Source organism: Strigops habroptila, chromosome 7, assembly GCF_004027225.2.
Source record: "Strigops habroptila isolate Jane chromosome 7, bStrHab1.2.pri, whole genome shotgun sequence".
Classification (NCBI taxonomy): domain Eukaryota; kingdom Metazoa; phylum Chordata; class Aves; order Psittaciformes; family Psittacidae; genus Strigops; species Strigops habroptila.
The window spans coordinates 22,604,319-22,623,961 of record NC_044283.2 but is presented as its reverse complement, the minus strand read 5'-3'; positions in this window follow the sequence as shown (position 1 = coordinate 22,623,961).

Genomic DNA, 19,643 nt, shown 5'->3' with positions numbered 1-19,643 from the left:
GTAGATTTAAAGAGGAATGCCTCAGGAGCTTACTTCTGACTTGGTAACTGACTAATTATCAATGACATGATGATAATTCACATAAACCCACTCAAAGAGGAGTACTTATTTGCTCCTTATTTGTATGTAATACAGAGAGTAGCAGGCTCATTAGTTTTGCCTTTGGTCAGCAGAGCAAAAGGATATGATGGAGGAAATTAGCTTTCCCCGTGGTGGAAGGCTCTGACACCTGCCATGGCTCTTTTCTTGACTTGCAGTTGCCTTCTCAATTTTCTACTGCTGAATGCTCCCCCTAACTCTGGGCACATGATAACTCACATGTGAGCACTTAATTAATTGGTCCATTTAATCAGTGTGTGGGCAGAAAAGACCTTATGCTAGCAGTATTTCTTCCCAGGAGAGCTTGCCCGTTTGAGAGGCATGGTCTCTATATCTCGTGATAGCAGTTAACAACTATTGAATTGCTCTTGCTGAATAATCATGAAATTTGTCTGTTTCGGATCATTTCATGTAGTCTAATAGTGCTTAAATTTAGTATCTTGCCAAACTGGGGCCCATTAGAATTGACAGTGATTTCATGTACTTTTTGAGTTAATTTAAATGATGGCCTTACCTAGATATGAAATTACTTCATGCTTGATGTTTACATATTGATACTTGTTTGAATATTTTTTAGAAATATTTGGGCAAAATTTACATTTTTAAGTTTAAATTAAAAGCCTATTCTAAATTTAGATTGACAAAGATAAAAATAAATAACAGTAAATGTCAGCATAGATTTCTGCATCTGTTTAATAGGTAAAAGTTCAAAATGAAATTTCTGATTTGTCCACATAATTAGCCTATTAAAACCTGATATCATTCCTACTAAAAGTGGTTACTTGAAGGCCACACAATTCTTTTTGATTTATTTTATTTCTCTTCAGGAAAGCATGGTGAACAAAGATATCTAACAGGTCTTGTGTGTTTTCTCTGACAAACTTGCTCAGAAAACTAAAACTTCATAAATGTGTTGTTTGAAGCAGACAGCCCAGCCACACTTGCCATTTGACACATTTGAGTGAAGCCTCTGACCGGTAAGGGTTATGCTAAAAATCAGGTTCCTAACATCCGAAAAAAATCACAATGGTAGTTGTGAATGAAAGCAGTGTTTCTTTAAATCCACTGCTTTTTGAGTTTGCAAAAAGGCCTGACCTCTAAAGCTTTAGATTCTTTCTGTAAAAGAGGTGTTGTCTCCACTGACTAACTCTTGACATCTAGGAAAACAGTCTTTGAAGGCAGAGATCATCTGAGCCAGCGTGTTCTTTCTAAAAAAACACATTTCAGTAAGATCCAACTTGGAATTGTTTGAGGTTTTATTTTTGGGTTCCCATGCTATGAATAATCCATCCAGCAAGAACTGGGACCACCAGTCTGTTTGGAAAGGTCAGTAGCCACTGTCAGAAATTTTGGAGAGAACATTCTCAGAGGCCTTTCAGATCATGTGCTGATGACAGAATATGTCCATTTCTTAAACAGTAGAATAAAATTGATATTTCAGTTTAATAATGAAATTCAATGCTGTGTCAAGCAAAATTATAACTATTGTAGTAATGTGAAAGTGCCGTTGCCTTTCAGACTAGATTTTCCTCCCTCAGTTATTGTCCTGTACTGTTCTGAGCACACTGACCTCACATGGTTACATCTAACTCTTTACCAATGTAAATCAGATATATTAAAAAGTAGTTCAAAGCAATACTGACTTAAACCATATACTGCGCTGCATCAAAAGAAGCATGACCAGCAGGTCAAAGGCGGTGATTCTGCTGCTTTATTATGCTCTTGTGAAACCCCACTTGGAGTGCTGTGTGCAGTTCTGGTGTCTGTCCTTAGCATAGGAAGGACATGGAGCTGTTGGAGTAAGTCCAGAGGAGGGCCACAAGGATGATAAAGGCGCTGGAGCACCTCCCGTATGAAGACAGGCTGAGGAAGTTGGGGCTGTTCAGCCTGGAGAAGAGAAGCTGCGTGGAGACCTCATAGCAGCCTTCCAGTATCTGAAGGGGGCCTGCAAGGATGCTGGAGAGGGACTCTTCATTAGGGACTGTAGTGATAGGACAAGGGGTAATGGGTTTAAACTTAAACAGGAGAAGTTTAGGTTAGATATAAGGAAGAAGTTCTTTACTGTGAGGGTGGTGAGGCACTGGAACGGGTTGCCCAGAGAGGTGGTAAATGCTCCATCCCTGGCAGTGTTCAAGGCCAGGTTGGACAGAGCCTTGGGTGACACGGTCTAGTGCGAGGTGTCCCTGCCCATGGCAGGGGGTTGGAACTAGATGATCTTAAGGTCCTTTCCAGCCCTAATCATTCTATCATTCTATGATTCTAAACCCAGCAAAACAGTAGGAAAAGTTGCCATTATTGGATACTAAAGGACATTGCTCTTTCTATCAAATCTCTATATTCTGAATTTTTATAAAGCTGCTGTTATTTTGAAGAAAAAGATTCTCAGAGAAAGTATTGAACTAAAATAATGTAATAGAAGAATAAAAGGGGATAATTGAAAGAAAGACTTCAATCACTTTTTTACTTTTTTTGCTTTTACTTCAATTATTTTTTATTTCTTTTCTGAATTGCATGCTTTGGTATTCTTTTCATTATTCCCCAGATAACTTGCATTCTTCTATTTTACTTCAGTATAGCCTCAAATGTTGTCTTTTGGGTAGCGTGTATCAGTCATTCTGAGGGATTTAAAGTGACAATTTCATCTTCCTTTTCAAGCATTATTCTTACATTGAGTACAAACTCTTCCAGAAATAGTGTAGATTTGTGCTATCAGGGGCCTCTTCTTACTATTTTCATGAAAGAATTAAAAATGTCCTTTAAACCTGTCCATTTTGTTTTCCTCTCTCCCTCAAATAAAAAACCAATCCAAAAACCTCTCAACACTTCAACCTAAAAAAATCTTCTTAAGATGAGTTCTCTTAAGGAATACCCAAATCCAAATGTTTGTCAGATGGAATAAATTTGAGCACATCTGAACATAATGCCTGCCCTACTCATACCACAGGCTTTCAGTTTATGTACTTACTTAGCAGCAAATGTGACGGAAGATTTGCTCTGCAGTGTTTGTGTCTCTCTGAAGTCCAACCTAGAAAAAAGTGTCAACTAATCATTAGAAGATTAAAAAAGAGGACAGGGCAGATGAAAAGATTTAGCCTGTTAATTGATTAATATTTTTAACTTAAAAGAAAAATGCAGCCACCTTACTTACACTTGTGCAACTGCAAATGCCCTTCAGAACAACTAACTGAATATGGAACACAGAGAAGACATTTCCAGAAACACTTGGTCTAAATTAAAAGAATTTTTAATATCCAACCTTTATTAACTTTGGATAAAACTTAACTTTGCTTAACAAAGCTTAACTTTGGGTAAAAAGAGTAACACTGACTGGATGGAAGAGTATCCAGCATTAGCAGACAGCTACACATACATCCTCCTTCCAGTGAAGAAATAAGGTAATAAGCTCAAATCCAATCTTCTAGGTTATATACTGTAAACATTTAGCAGTATAAATGAGGTGAATTGTCTTATCAGCTCTCTTTATCATATTAGAATTGCAACAGCAATAGAAAAGAGAGATAAAAAGAGAATAAACGAAAAGGAAATGCTAGTGAAGATAAAGGTCTGATATTAAAGGGTTGCTGTGATACATTTTAAAATGACCATAAAAGTTCTTGCTATTCAGTGCTCAGTGGCAATTTCAGTATCTAAGTAAAGGTTACACTGACAGTAAGAGCTAGTAAGTGCAGAAAGGGAAGTTGCATGGATTTGTTTTCAGTTATTGCATCAATAAGTCAAATTTATGCTAGTTAAACTGCTGAAAATGACTATTTATAAAATTCAGCTTTCTTTTTTTCTTTTTTTAAGAAAGATCAAGAAAATATTTTTTGCCTTTTTTTTAAGACTGGAACTGCTGAAGTAAAGATTAGTTACATTTCCCATAAAAATAAAGCACTGATAGCTTTAGCAGAAATAAAATTAATGTGATCTTCAGACTATATCGTATTTATGGAACTAGAAAACAGTAAAAACTGTTTATTTTTCCAAAGGCAAGAATAGTTTTAAGTAGCTGTGTTCATGTCTTTTTAGAAAAGAAATTAGAACATGTATTATAATAAGTAATGGCAAACAAAATTGACCCTTAGCCATTGGTTGTGCAAGGTTATTTTAGCATATCGTGCCTCTGAGAGTTCTAGGTCTTTGCCAAAAAAATTTGTAATTAATTAATGGGTACCCAAGTTTAAGAGAAGATGACAGCCAGATTTGAAGAGAGTGCTGTGTCATCAGCCTCGTTTAATTTGGAGCTCATGACTAAAACAGAATGAAGAAACTCCAGGTTAAGGAGATTGTTTTATTTGTTTGAAGTATTTAATATAACTGCATTATTCAAAGCACTAGTAAAGTCTTAAAGACATTTTGAAGATTTTAATATCCCATTTACAGTTTAAGCCATTTATTTTAAACTGATTTGTCTGTCTTTAAAAGTGATTAATGCAAAGAACCCAGACATGCTGACTGAATGAAAAAATCCCCCTTAGGAACACTTCACTGAAAACATTGTCCTAGTTACTAAAATAATAATTATAGTGAAAGTTTCTGGAGATAAAATTATATTGAAATATGCCTCTGAGCTTTAAACCTATTTAGTCAAGCTAAAATTTAGCTTGACCCAAAATTTATTGAATCAAGCTATGTGCTTACAGAGTTCTTTGAAGAGAAAAATAACTTGATAGTAAATCTTAATATAAAAATACGAATAAATGCCATATAGGAAAGGTCTTTTATGTGATTTTTTTAAAACAATATTTAGATACATATTCTGTCTACAGTGAGATTTTATTCTGATCAAAAGCTCACTTACAAGATAGAAGAAATTATAATAATTCTCAAAGCTGCTGTTTCTTTAATTAATTTTTCATTCCACCTATCTGTGATAGATGGGTAGGCATTTGACAGGAGATTGAAGTTAAATGATTCTCTTTACCCAACAGTCTGTTATTTGTGTATGTGATTTTGCAGGTTTCTTGGGCAATAGCTTTAGATTTAAAAAAAAGGACAAATGTAAGTATCTGTGTGTGCATGTCTATACACATCTGATAAACATGAAAAGTGCAGTTTGCACCTAATTGTCTGGGTTTGAATCCTAAGCTTATTTTGAAGTGTCTGAATGCATTTTGGCCCTCTCACATTTTACATAGTGAATATATGGTTAGTCTGAACCTCTTACATGGTTATTGCCATCCAGATTTTTGCTTCTTCATATTAGGTCATACGGTTTTCAGATTTTCCACCAATTTCCAATAATGTATTATTAACATTACATTGAAATAATACTAAAATATTACATTAAACTCAGTTTTATGCATAATTTGGCCTAATGTTTCCTAGTAATTGTCCACATATTTTAGAGCAAAATTACAGCAAGCTTTTTGCAGCTAGTAGGCTCTCGGTAGTTGGAATCACAACAGAAACTCCAGTTCTGAAAATTTATGCTGAAATTTCTGTTCAAATTTAATTGTTATAATTTCCCAAATAAGATTTTAGAAGCTGTGGCTGGAGACCTAATGTCTGCCTAACAGTTACTGAAAGTTAAAAAAATGTGGAGAGCTTCATTAACTCATTGCTTTACAGCTACAATTACAGAAGTGTAGTGTACCATGTGACTGAAAAAGAAAGAAAATTAAATAGCAGCTGTTAATCTACTGGGTTAAGAACATTACATAAAAGACTGTCATTTGCCTCCAGTATTGTGTGTGTTATTGTCTCAGGTATATCTAATCTGACTATTACTTAGTAGGTATAGCATATGTATCTCGCCAGAAGAACTACCAGTGAGGTATAGAAGTTGTGTAGATAGATGTACAGGTTGTATAGATGGAGATACTGAGGAAAGAAACCAAGCAAATCCTGAGACAGAGAGCTGTGTAAAGCTGACGTGCTTGTTTTATTGCATGGTTGGTTATTAATTTGCTAATTTGGAGATGTAATGATCTGAAGCGTTCTTGCATGTCCCCCATTCCCTGTTCACAACTGTTGTCTCTCCAGCTCTTACACCCCTGCGTTAAGAGATCCCATGTGAATTTGGTGCTGTTGCCACAAAGGAATCTCACAGCAATTTGGCAGTGTAAACATAAAGAAGACATTTAAAGCTTAGCTCAGTTCAGCTGCCTAAGGTATTTCTTTTCCTTTACTGACACAAAGCATGGTATCATGAGGTATGTTATACTCAAACTGAGTCCTGTACAAGGACTGTCTTTTCTACACCCAGTCCAACATGTCCCAGAATGTAGGCTGGTAGGAAGTGTGTTTAGTAAGGATATTAGGAGAAGAATATTGAGTGGTACATGAGAAAAAAAGATACAGAAGGCCTATGGACTTGTCAGTCATATCACACATTGAATTCAGTCAAACACTATTAGCATCCTTTCAGGCATATGGGCAGGTAAGTACAACCTGGAATACCACCGCTTGTTCAAGACTTCAAACAAGGCTGTTTGGCACAAAATATAAGAAAATAGCAGTTACAGATATCGGCATTAACTGAAGATATAGCTGTATGTGTCGATGTTTGATTATTCATTTCCGCTTGAATCTTTCATCTGGAAGTATTACACAGATTTCATCATTGAGAATTAACACTATTGCTAATAGTGTAATATAGAACTCCTCTCTTCCCCTCCCCTCCCCCCCCCCAATCTCCCAATAGGGTACCTCTTAAAAGTGATAAATAATTAAGAAAAAATATTTTGCATCTGCTGTAGAAAAATACACTGGGAAAAGAATAAGAAGAGAGACATGCTTTTTGTGAAGAATGACATTTTTATTATTTCTGTTGTAGTCTCATCCTGAGGCCTCAACAGAGATCAACTGTTTGAGTAACTAGTTTAGCAATATCTTTACCCCTTAGAAATTGTTAAGCATTCAGTGACAATACTATTTTGTTCTTATTTTTTCTTTTATCAGTTTTGGCAGCATGTAAATAACTGGCCTCACTATGCTAAATTGTATTATATAAAAGACATATGGCTAAATTCTCAGGATACTTAGACACCAATTGGTGCCTTACTGCCTAAGCTTAAATACACACCTAGGGCATGCACCTGGAAGTAATACTTTGAACCCAGCTGGTTTCTGACTGGTGATTTATTTTAGCACTAGGGAAATTAATAGACCTGTGGCCCTTCTCGTAGTGTTGTTCCAAATAGATGGGTCTAAGACATGCTGTCAAGGAGCAAAACAGTTTAACTGAAGTCATAAAAGCAAATTTTATGCAAGGTTTGCAACTTTGCTTTTGATGAAGGTCAGTGGGGGAATGTGGATATAGATTTAGTCAGGAGAAACTTAAGGTAGAACAATGAAATAAAATGAAAAAAGAAAAGGAATGCAGCAGGATAGAATTAGAACTGAAAAAGTAATGGATTGAGGCTTGCTAAGAAAAAAAAAGAGAGAAATTAAGATATAGCAGGAAGAAGAGATTTGAAATTCATTGCAAAATGTAAAAATAAAGCAAACCTAGCTAGAAAGTAAAATGTGTAAGAACAATTGAGTTTTTTCCTTAAACAAGCGCAGGAGTCTTATATTGCTTCAGAAGCATCCTGCAGTAATCTCTATGGAGATACTAATACTGTTTTTGTGCAGTTGTGGATGGGGAGATTAGCTGTCATCATTCTTCATGATGATTAATTGTGAAGTAGACTATATTTTAAACTCTATCCATTTCATTAGGTGTTCCTTACGGAATGTCAGGACTAGCTGACTAAAGCTCACCTTTACTAGCTCAGTAAAGACAATATAAACAAATTTACCAGAAGATTCCAAAATACTCTCTGGGATGAAAAAACTTTGCTAGGTCAGTTATTTTTTTAAGGAACAAGGAGGGAAGGAAACCAGTGATATATTAACTTGAGTTTTCTGAGGAATATTGCTTCATGTCAGTGATCTTACAGTCACAAAAAAATCTTCTGTGGTACAGTGAGCTTGCAGTTGATGGGTGGATGATGTTGGGCATCCAGCCTCAATATCCTCACAGTGTAATATGAGTGCAATATGTCCTGCCATTTGAAGACTGTAGACCACCACATTAAGGTGGTGATGATTTAGATGATATTCAGTATTTCAGTCTGAACTCTCCTTGCTAAATAACAATTTGAGTTTTCTGACTATAAACAGACATTTCAAAACGCATTGTAGTCTCTGTCCATGGCAGGGGGCTTGGACTAGATGGATGACCTTTAATGGTTCCTTCCAACCCAAACTATTCTATAATTTCATGATTCTGTTAAAACTACAATCTGTGATTACTTGGAAGTTCATATACTCTACTATATATTTGTGCTTTTGAAAAGCAAAGTTACATCTGGAAACAAAATGGAAATGGAAATGTTCTTATGTTTCTTTCTATATTTTAAAATGCTTCTTCAAAGCTTGGGATAGCTCTGCGTATAACTTTGTTTCGAATTGCTCAAGAGCAATAAGCAAAGAAGTTCTGAATCAAAGATGTTCTAAGAAGAAAGAATATGAAGAATGAGTGTTTATCCTAACAAGTTCATGGAAAGGTTCATCAGCCAGGAATCTCTTAATGGCTCCTACTTACAAAGAGAACATAATTTTTGAGATTGGTTTTAAAAAATAAATTCTGTTACATGCATGTACAGTATGAGTACTATCTTGTGAATAAATAGAACCACTGATGCACCACTCAGATTCAGAATAAAGTTTCTTGTGTCTGCAAAGTTCATGAGTCAGTAAGAAAGATTTTTTTGAACTTCTTGTTTAAGTTCATGACTTAATAAGAAAGATTTTTTTTTTAATACCTGTTGTCACTGCTATGACAAATTAAAGTAAAACTACAGTTTTACCAACCCAAATTTATTCCTGAGATGGCTGCTGTGACTGTTCCCTGGTTCTCAGAAGGTGTATTTAATTTAACTTTTCCTGATGTCTTCAGTGGCACTGCAAATGAGGTGTGGAAAGAACATCAGAAATAGTTAGCTATAATTGCATCGCAGTTAGATGGGGTGACATTTCTTAGAGCATGCAACATATGTGATGTTTCTTTGGGTATTTTGTAATGTCATTTTCTTTTTTTTTAGTGGATTCAAAATGAACTGTGCTACTATAAATGTGTTCTGTTGCTAACAGTAAGGACAAAACAGTAAGCATGTTTTTGCTTAGTCAGCATCTCCAGTTGACTTTGATAACATGATTTTACATTGGAGGGTTCTCAAAGTTGTATGATGTCTCACTGCCTCAGGCTGTGATTCTTGTCACCTTTCTTAACGAGAATGGAAACTCAGTTCTTGAGAGTCTTTCAGACGTCTAGTTGAAATGTGAAGTAATTCCTATTGCTGAAAGGATAAAGACTAAGGTTTGTAATTGGAAAGTTGCAGATGAGGCAATATATCTGCTTAGAGTCAATGCTACATAAAGGATGCTCTATGCTTCCGTTATTTTTGATGTGTGACACAGACATTTTTTCTCCCATTCTTAAATAGCTTAATTTTTTCAACACAAGGATGGGGCTGTTGCTTTAGTTCTGCAAGAAAACCACAGTTACGACATTCTATAATTGCATTTTGAGAGAATCCAAATTAAAAAAAGGCCATCAGGTGCTATTAAAGTGAATGTGAAATTGCTAGGACTCTTGTGATGATTTATTATTTTCCTTGAAATAGTTTTGAGACTGTGTTGATTGACTTGCTGTTGTGGTGTGACTTTTCATAGCAACAGTGTGCACTTGTCTTTCAAAAGATACAACAGATCACTGCTCCTATTTTTGCAGTACAATTAAAGATTATTTTATGAGGATCTCAGGAGTGGGAGGGACTGGAGAAATGCAGCCAACTACTTCTGGTGATATTCATTACCTTTAGTAATGATTATTCACTGTGGTAAATCTTTAAGGAAGCAAAACAATAGATAATCTTTCTCTGTTCTTTAAAATATGTGAAGCTGCTGTTGGTTATTAAACAGCAGTTAAAGAGCTGTTAGAATATTTTGACAGTGGAGCAGCAAGGAGGAAACCAATTAAAAAATAATCATGAGGCTGCATGAGCAGCTAAAGATGTTCTGCCTATCATGAATGACAGGTGATGGTTGTAGAACTTTTACAATTTGTCTGTGTTTAGAAAAAAGTGCCCGCACAAAGAATATGATAGAAAAATACAGAAAGGCCTGTGCAAGAAATCCATTGAGCGTAGATTTCAAGGACAACAGGACACAACTTACCATCCTCATTGTTACTCCTTGTTCCAATCCTTTTTTTCTCTCAAATCTGCGTAGGATTTAAAACTTACGAACATAAGGAGACTGAGCAAGTCTATTTCCTTCCCTGCTGACTTTTTTTTTTTAACATCTTTGTCGCTCTGTCAATGTGATGGTGTCTAACATGGCAATACAGGGAAAATTATTCAATATATTTTTACCACATAATTGATAATTTAATTTCCCTGAGTAGCTTGTGCATGTCCACACAGTGTGAGTGTTCACCCACTCAAAGGGTGGCCTGAGCTAATTTGGTATAGCTGAAATAACAGAAATGTTCAGTGGATCTGAGGAGTAGGATGTCAAAGGGAGAAGGAAAACTGAATGAGCAGCTGTTACACTAAGAGAGATGAGGTACCCGCTGTGGTGGCTAGACTTTTTACAGCTGTAGCAAGTGCCCACATGACAGCAGGACACTTTCAGGATGAGAATGTGAATGAACAGATCTGCATGGCAATAGTAAATAGATAGTTTTACTGTATCTTTCTGTAGTAAACAGATAATTTACATAAAGGTGAATGTCCTTGGCCAGTTTCCTTTCTGCTTTATATGTACACATCAGCAAATATTTAAGTAGTTTGGAGGAATGCCTCACTGATGAGGTTAACGGGTTGCTATGTTTGGAGCTCACCAGTGTTTCTCCCCACTCCCCATGCCGTTCCATGCTTTGCTGTGCCTGTGCATACAAAAGCCTTATGATGTGCTGAGGTAGAAAATTACTCCTAATCTCCCATTACTCAATCTGAAAAAAGTCACACTTCGTATAATCACCCAATGAAGCAGACAGCCTGTGCATGAGCTCTCCTGTACAGTTTAGAATTGTTCTGGATGGGCAAGTGAATTAGCTTACCTAAACAGAGTAACTCTCTTATAGGTACTTTATTCTGTGTTGAACCAGGGATTAGCAAAATTTAGAAACTCTAGAATTTTTAAATCTCTTGCATTATATTTTGAGGTTGTAGGAAAAGAGTATGGATTATTTCCCCTCAGTTTGAAATTTGTATGTTTTCAGTTTTCAATGCACATTACTTCCTAAACAGGTTATATTTAAATGAAACTTTAAATATTCTTTCTAGCTAAGGACGTATCTTTTGGATTACAGGGACAAAACAAAACATATGTCATACATCTATCATAACTAACATGTATTTCCAGTATTCTTTTCCTGTCCTTTCTACAACCTTCAGTCTCTGATGAGCAGAACATGAAAATTCTATCATGTTAAAATTAGAAATGAACTTTTGAACCTTCAGTGCTGAAAATTCATAAAACAGCTCTTTCGTCTTTGGTTGACACAGTAAACGATATAATGCAGATAAGAGGAAATTGTATTACAGAGTGATTTGAGTTAGAAGGATTGCACTGCACCACCACTCTAACTGTAGTTAGAGTAATCCTATTAAGAAGAAGTGGAAGTATGAATGGGGACATTTGTTAAGCCCAGTACACACACAGGAAGATGAAATAGCACAATACTGGTTTCACAGTATAGCCTCATTTTGTTTTTAATCATGCTGTTACCTTTCCAGAATATATCCAACTTTTTTCTAATATTATAATTAGAGTTCTGTTCCCTATAATAACTTCACAATTGTTTCTGTGTAAAAGTTTAAGTGTATAGTATTATATAAAGAGTATAATATCTGTCGTCGTGTAAACCCAGCCAGTAGCTGCTCACTCACCCCATGTCCCCCTTTGGGTTTAAACCATGACAATCTCATAAGTAATTATTTACTTAGTCTTTCAGTTTGTAGATGAAAGGAACTGAAGCTTTTTTTAATTTTATTTCATTTTTTTCCATAAGGCTATGTGACGACCTATATTTTTCCGTGGAACTTGCTCAGCTGGAAAGTTCTGTTGATTAATTTCATTCTGCATCTGCCCAGGCCCATTCCAGACCAACAGAAAATAAGAAGTGAGCAAGATGTCAAACACCAGTTTTGATTTTTAGGAAATCAGAATGATAAAAGTCTGTGTGAGAACTTGCAGAAAGGGAAAATGCTCACCAAAATGTAACAGTTTTTAGGGTCTTATCTTTTTGCATCAAAATCTTGTTTACTTTAGTATCAATGCATTTTAAGAAGTCAGTGCTAATTGTTTGTCTTTCCTCTTTTTAAATACCTATGGGTAGCAGGAAAAGGAATACATTATTATCTTCCTGTTAATAAAGTGTAGGGTTTTCGGCTGATGAGTTACTAGTGTGACCACTTCAGGTCTTCATGCAAGTAATATATTCTTTGAGGTTTCATTGCTGTTTTGTTCTTGGTTATTAACGAATGCCATTCATTCAACCTTTCTACTGTTTTTTCTCATGCATTTTCTTTCTTCCTGTTTGCTCCTTTCATGAACACACTTCTCTTTCCATTTAATTCTTTCAAATCATAGTATCTGTTATATACTTGCACACATTATAGGCTAGATATGTTTGCAGGTTTCTCTCACTTTAGACTAATTTTTATGAAAGTTGTTATGAGTCATTTCAAATGTAAATTGCTCATCTAGCAATTCCCAGAGGTAAATGTGGGAAAATAGGGATTTTCTGGTCTTCAGAGTGTAGGCCCTCACTCTATTAAATCATACTTAAAATAGATGGAAAGAAATGATTATGAAGTCTTTCTTCATAGGAAATGACACCTCTATCTTAAGTTGAATAATGATGGGACAGGTTCTTACTAAATCAACCTTATACCTGTGACTTGTTTTACCCTGTTTTAGACACCTTATCTCCAAGAATTCTTCCATAAATCACCTAGAAAATTCAATAAGGATGTAAGAAATCAAATAGTGGTGATGCATTAGTGGGGAAGGGGCATTAGTTCTCTGTGGGTGAAGGATGATGTCAGGGTAGAATGTTACTGCAACAGATTGGAATATAAGGTGCAGTCACAAAGATTTAAACTGAGAACTGCCTGAACCTAAGTTGTTAAAGTATGTAGAAAACTTTGATTTTTAAGGTGAAGTTTGTCAAATACATATGTTTAAAATTCATCTTCTCCTGAAATACTGTTTGGAAATTATTTTAGCGATTTTATTTTTAACATGCATTGTACATAACCCACCATCTTCTCTTAGAGTGTCTACTTGTTTATGACAACTCCGTTATAAATTATAGTAATTATGGAAAGAAGTCTTATTTCATCTGTTGCTAATAGCAACAACTGTCTACTTCTAATACATTGGCTAATAGTTTTCTTTTAGGTTACCTGAGGTTTAAAAATTTGTTTTCCACTGACTGCAGACATTCTCATGCATCTGTTCTCCTTTAGTTTAGGGGGTTTTATTTGTTTGTTTTTTAGAAAAAGCTACAACTTCAATATTCATTAAGATCTTCCTTAGAGGAGGGGCCAGTCGAAAATTACGGCAGTGTTCTGGAAATTCAGTGCGTATTTTTAAAATCTCTGGTCAGTGTTAGAAAGTCAAAAGTAATTGTCAGACATTTTCCATAAATACCCATTTAGTCAATGATAGTCCATGGTTTTTGTTATTCTAGAAGCTTGTTCTAGTTATCCATATCTGAGATGCTATGAATGATAGCTGCCATAGAGAGAGAATAAGGAAATATACTAAATATGGAAATAATCTGCCCTATGCTGCCAAATTGATGAAAATTATTTTAGGTACATATAGCCATGACCTTATTGGTACAGTAAGTCTGAAAAAATAGAAAAGTATCTCTGAGTGCTGGAAAGTGCACTGTTGAAGCACAATATTAACTTCTTCCCATCAGCATCTTCACACATTAACTACGTCAAGCTTTGCATTTCATTAAGTATCAAAGGGTGCATTCAGGTAAATTTGAATTTTGACTTCCTCTCCCTTGATATTTTAGTTCTCTTAGAAGGCCATGCTTTTCATTTGAGCTAATGTGCCTTTATTACGCTGAAGTAATGTGACCATCTATCAGTACTAATTCAACCATCTTTTTAAGTTAATTCCAAAAAGTATTATCTGTTAGGCTACTTCTCATTTGAACCAGTTTGGTATAAATGAGAATTGATCGCAAACTTTTAAGAAGTGACTGCAAAATGTGATGAAGTTAAACTACATATCAGTGGTTTAAGAGATACTTTGTATTTTCTTACTAATTTCTAACCATGTTTTCTGTGCCACGGTGATGCAATGTTATTTTCTTGACAAATGTTTCTCCTTGACATTCTTTTTCGTGAATTAAGAATTGTCTTCCTGGACTGATAAAATCTATTTGTACCACCATGATAATGAATTCAAGTGTCTATGCTTCTACATACCTTGATAAGAATGTAGACAAAAGGATAAGCATAGTATATTAACCTGCATACTATGTTTCTTCCCGTGTGAAAAGAACCAGGGGAGAAACAGAAGCAACACTGCTTTGTAGTTGAAGTATAAAAGTGTAATTCAGATGTAGAGCTGTGCAAGTAAATCATACATGGATATGTACATAGGTAGCTTGCATTACCTGTGATCCTATCCCATGTCTAGTACTTGTATATCGTGTTTCCTTTGATGAATTACTGCTGTTCTATGTAAAACATTGGAAAATAATATTAAGGTAAAACATTTGGATTTTGTTGTCACTCATTTTAGGGAACAGGAGTAACACCACATGGCAAACTTCAACTTGCACTGTTCAGAGACTCTCATAACCTGTGCATGCCTTTAAAATAATGGAAAAGTAGTTTTAACAGAATCATGAAATTATAGAATAGTTTGGGTTGGAAGGAACCATTAAAGGTCATCTAGTCCAAGCCCCCTGCCATGGACAGAGACTACAATGCGTTTTGAAATGTCTGTTTATAGTCAGAAAACTCAAATTGTTATTTAGCAAGGAGAGTTCAGACTGAAATACTGAATATCATCTAAATCATCACCACCTTAATGTGGTGGTCTACAGTCTTCAAATGGCAGGACATATTGCACTCATATTACACTGTGAGGATATTGAGGCTGGATGCCCAACATCATCCACCCATCAACTGCAAGCTCACTGTACCACAGAAGATTTTTTTGTGACTGTAAGATCACTGACATGAAGCAATATTCCTCAGAAAACTCAAGTTAATATATCACTGGTTTCCTTCCCTCCTTGTTCCTTAAAAAAATAACTGACCTAGCAAAGTTTCTTCATCCCAGAGAGTATTTTGGAATCTTCTGGTAAATTTGTTTATATTGTCTTTACTGAGCTAGTAAAGGTGAGCTTTAGTCAGCTAGTCAAAGTACCTTATGAAGCATTTACAAATATAAAATAAATGTGAGGGTTGCATATGCTAGCTGTGTAGTTGCTGCAGGAGAACACAAAGAGGCTAAATTCAACAGGTAAATAAGTTACAAATTCTATTTTACAAGTGTGTCATATATTTGAGAAAACTAAATGGTATAAAATGAGCATTTCACACTAAAGAATGGTAATACAGAAAATCTGCATGAGTGACCTAAATTTAGTTAATAGGAAACTCACAGCACAAGCATATATACAACCTTCTGCCCCCTTCTGCCACGTGGATGACTGAGTATCCTTCCCACCGATGTTAGAGTCGTTTGGGGATAGAGACATCTTGCACCCTTCTTATTAAAGATTCTGCTTCCATGTAAAGTAGAAGTGGTATGGAGATAAAACAAAGAGTATGTGTAATACTGGGGATTACTTGTTTCAGTGGTCACCCAAAAGTGGGAGTTCAGGTGAAATCCTGAGTTCCTGACATTACTGGGTGTTTTCCAATAACAGTCTAATGTAAAATGCATAAGTGATCCATTCATCAGGATGTCAGTCCTCCAAATAATTCAGGTTTTGTTAAGGGGAAAAAATGCTGCTGTTTCCAAGGTCTCTTCGTATAAGGAATGTTTAAATTCTTTTTTACCTGAAGAGACACTGCAGGTCTTCTAACCCACCTCCTAGACATGGTGTCAGGGTCACTGGCACTTCTGTCTCTTTGGTCTTAAACACATCATTCAACAAGCCAGTGCTTAGAACTTTACTTCAAAGTTGGGGTGAGCTAATAGAGGCTGAACTTGTAATACTTCAAAATACGCAAATCAGTAAGATCTGGAACAAAATATGCCCTCATGAAAAGCACGCTGAATAATAAATAGGGAAAAGTCAGGTCCATATGTCTTTCATTCTGTCTGGTTTTTTGTTTGCTAGTAATACACAACCAACTGGAATCAGACTCCCTCTGAAGAATCATTCTCCACCAAAAAACAAATAGAAACCTTTCAGAAGGTTGGATTTGTCAACACCATTGCCTTCTGTGCCTGAATATACTTCATATGGGAATGAAAGATTATAATTTACATATATGAAGTTCTGAAAAACAAACAAATCACAGGCAGTATTTGCCCTTTCCAGATGTGATGGTCCACGGTTATTTACAGTGTCTTTTCAGGTATCGCGTGCTTGTTATGACTTTGTTGGCAGCAGTATTACAATATTACTGTATTGCTCTTCAGCTGTTTTTAGTGTAAGGATAGAGTAAGCTGGTTTTATTAGAACAGAACGAACAGGTTCCATCAATAAAGATATGTATTGCTTTGTATAAAGTGAAATCTTACCAGAAGTCAAAATCTATGTTGCAATTCATCATATTTTTTTAGCCTCTGATGATTGATAATTTAGTGCTATTTGTAACTGTAAAGAGAAATATATTTCATGCATCGCACAATATAGACCTAAGTTGCAAAAGTACCTAAATAATTTATTAATTTGCAAGATTATTATTGAAGTTTATCTGACCTGTTTTACTGCTGGAGGCCATCAACTTTCCTGTATGGTGAAAATTTTAGATGTTGTCCAGTGCTTTTATCTTTAAAATGTCCGTCAGCAAAATCTTTTCCAGTGTAGTAAGTAAAGAATTAGACTCATGCAGAGAACAGCATCATCAGATTACTGCTCAGCTTAAGGCTTCCAGGAAATGGTTTGTAATGAAGTAGATTTGATAGATATGATTACCTTTCCTTCCCTATCAATGATGCAGTGTTGGTTAGGTGTCAGTATTTTTGAGAGTATCAGTATTTTTAATTTGCACATTCTTAAATCAACAGATGCTTCAAAAAAGCATCAAAAGGTCCCATTTTAAAGATAATAGAAGAGCAGCTTAAAATGAATTCCCCATCTGTTTGTCCAGTCAGGCTCCTGAGCTGCATTTGAAAAATGAAACTTCACATCTAAATCATCTAGTGACCTTGGGAATTAGACAGCTCATCCCTGAACAGTTTCAGTGCCTTTTCATTCATGCATTAATACATTGATATAAGACAGAGGAGTTGATAATTTATATTTCTGGTTGATGGAAGGAGTTGAACTTCAGTGTTCTGTACTTGTTTGTTAATTTACAAAAAGCAATCAATCCTGTAAATTCTGACTTCAATTTTTCTACTCAGAAGTGTTCCCAGTAGGAAATGCAAAGGTAGTGCAATCAATAAGCCAAGCTCAAATTTCTTTCCTTCCTTTTTTTGGGAAGTATGCTTCAGCCTTCTAACCTATAACCAGCAGTAGCTGTGCCACAGCTCCTTAATGGTGCCTCTCACATTTTAAAAGTGAGAAGCCAGTGGAGGTGAGAGGGACAGCTGGTGTGTACTTGGAGGCATCCCAGTCAGCACTCATATGAGCTACACACACACACGCACACACAGGTGCACAAGGTGTGACAATGTATGGGTTACTATCTGTCTCTAAATCTGCTACCTGCTAATGCCCGTATCTTATCTTTGAGAAGCTGTGAATAATTATTCCCTACCTACCATTCTCACAGTTTATAGGCATGATGGATGGGATTGGTATAAATATAGGCATCTGGTACCGTTTAGATGCCAGGGTGTTCTTCTGACTGTCAGTCAGCTCTCCAGGAGGATACAGTCTCACATTTGTCTTTTAGTATCTGCCAGCATAGTTTATATGTCAGCTTATCTAAGTAATTAAAGTGGATCTTTATTCTAGATTTGAGGTATCTGAATCTCATATGAATTTGAAGTCCTTTTTGCATCTCCACATGTGGAAGAGAGTGCACTTTTGAAACGAGTCAGTGGGATAGTGGTGTTTTCCATTTTTCTGTTCATATTATCTCACATTCACTTACTGTGCCTCATTGGACTCTTCTTTGACACGTAAAGAATTTATATTGCATTATTTATTATTAGCTTCTCCAGCATCACTTCCATTATTTCTGACTCATTGTTCCCCTACTTGTCATATGATGAGTGACAAGAGCAAGAATAAATACTATTTTTCCTTACGGCTTAAAATTTAATTCAGTAGAAATTATGTGGTACAGTTTTATATAAAACATACATTTTCCCATGTTTGGGTTGTTGTTTTTTTTCTGCACAATTCCGTCTTCCATTTTTTTCCTTCAGTGTAATTTTCTAAATGTGTGCTACAGTTTTCCTTTCACTCAGTATCTGAGGTGCTTGTATAAGCAGTATCATATACCAATATCTTGATTTAAAAACAGGAGTCTGTGTTACACTCTGGTGTTTGGTGTTTGTTTGTTTGTTGGGTTTTTTCCTACACTTATGCTTAGAATAGAATAATCTTGGTCTGTATTTTTTTACATGCTTGTTTGGAGCATTGTCATCATATACTTCCTTTCTGAACTTCCAGCGTTCATGTTGTGCGCTGGTTGGATTTCAGGAAGGAAAAGTCAAGAGATATCAGCAGTAGTTGTGGAGCAAACTAGAAATGTTTCTAGAGGTATTTATAATGTTTATAGTTCACTTTCAAGATGCATCTGTGAGGCAGAGGAAAAATTCTTTTTTCTGCCTATCCCATCCTCATGGTTTTTCACTAGATGATAGAGCTTGGATGTATTAGGCAGAAATACAATTTTTTATTCAATTTTGGCATCAGTTTTCCAGTACTTTTTTTTATTTTAGTGTCTCAAAGGACCCAAACCTAACTTGTAGCACTTTTTACTTGCTTTTCTAACCTAGTGAAAAAATGTTTTTACTTTTTCCCCCTTTTCAAATTTTGTGCTTAAAAAAAAAAAGAAGAAGGATATTCTAACTTTACATTTCAGTGGCTGGATTGAGAAGTTTCAAACCGGGAAGAGGTATTGTATTTGATATTTGTATTTTCAGTTAGATTCTATAGATTACAACCTAAGGTAGCTGAGCTGTGCTTTGTTCTGAAGGATACCAGTGACACAATACACTTAGAGCCCTGCCATGCTTCCATTTCAATGTGATGCTGTTCTTTGGTAATAAAAATGAAAGCACATGTGACATCTAATTAGGAAGCAGAGAATGGTAATGAGAAGAAAAATAAACTATTGATAAGTTGTGAATTGAATAATTGCTCACCTTTCTGCCTATGGTGAGGAAAGTCTTAGCATCTAATGATTAGTCAGTTTGCTCTGAATTTCTGACTT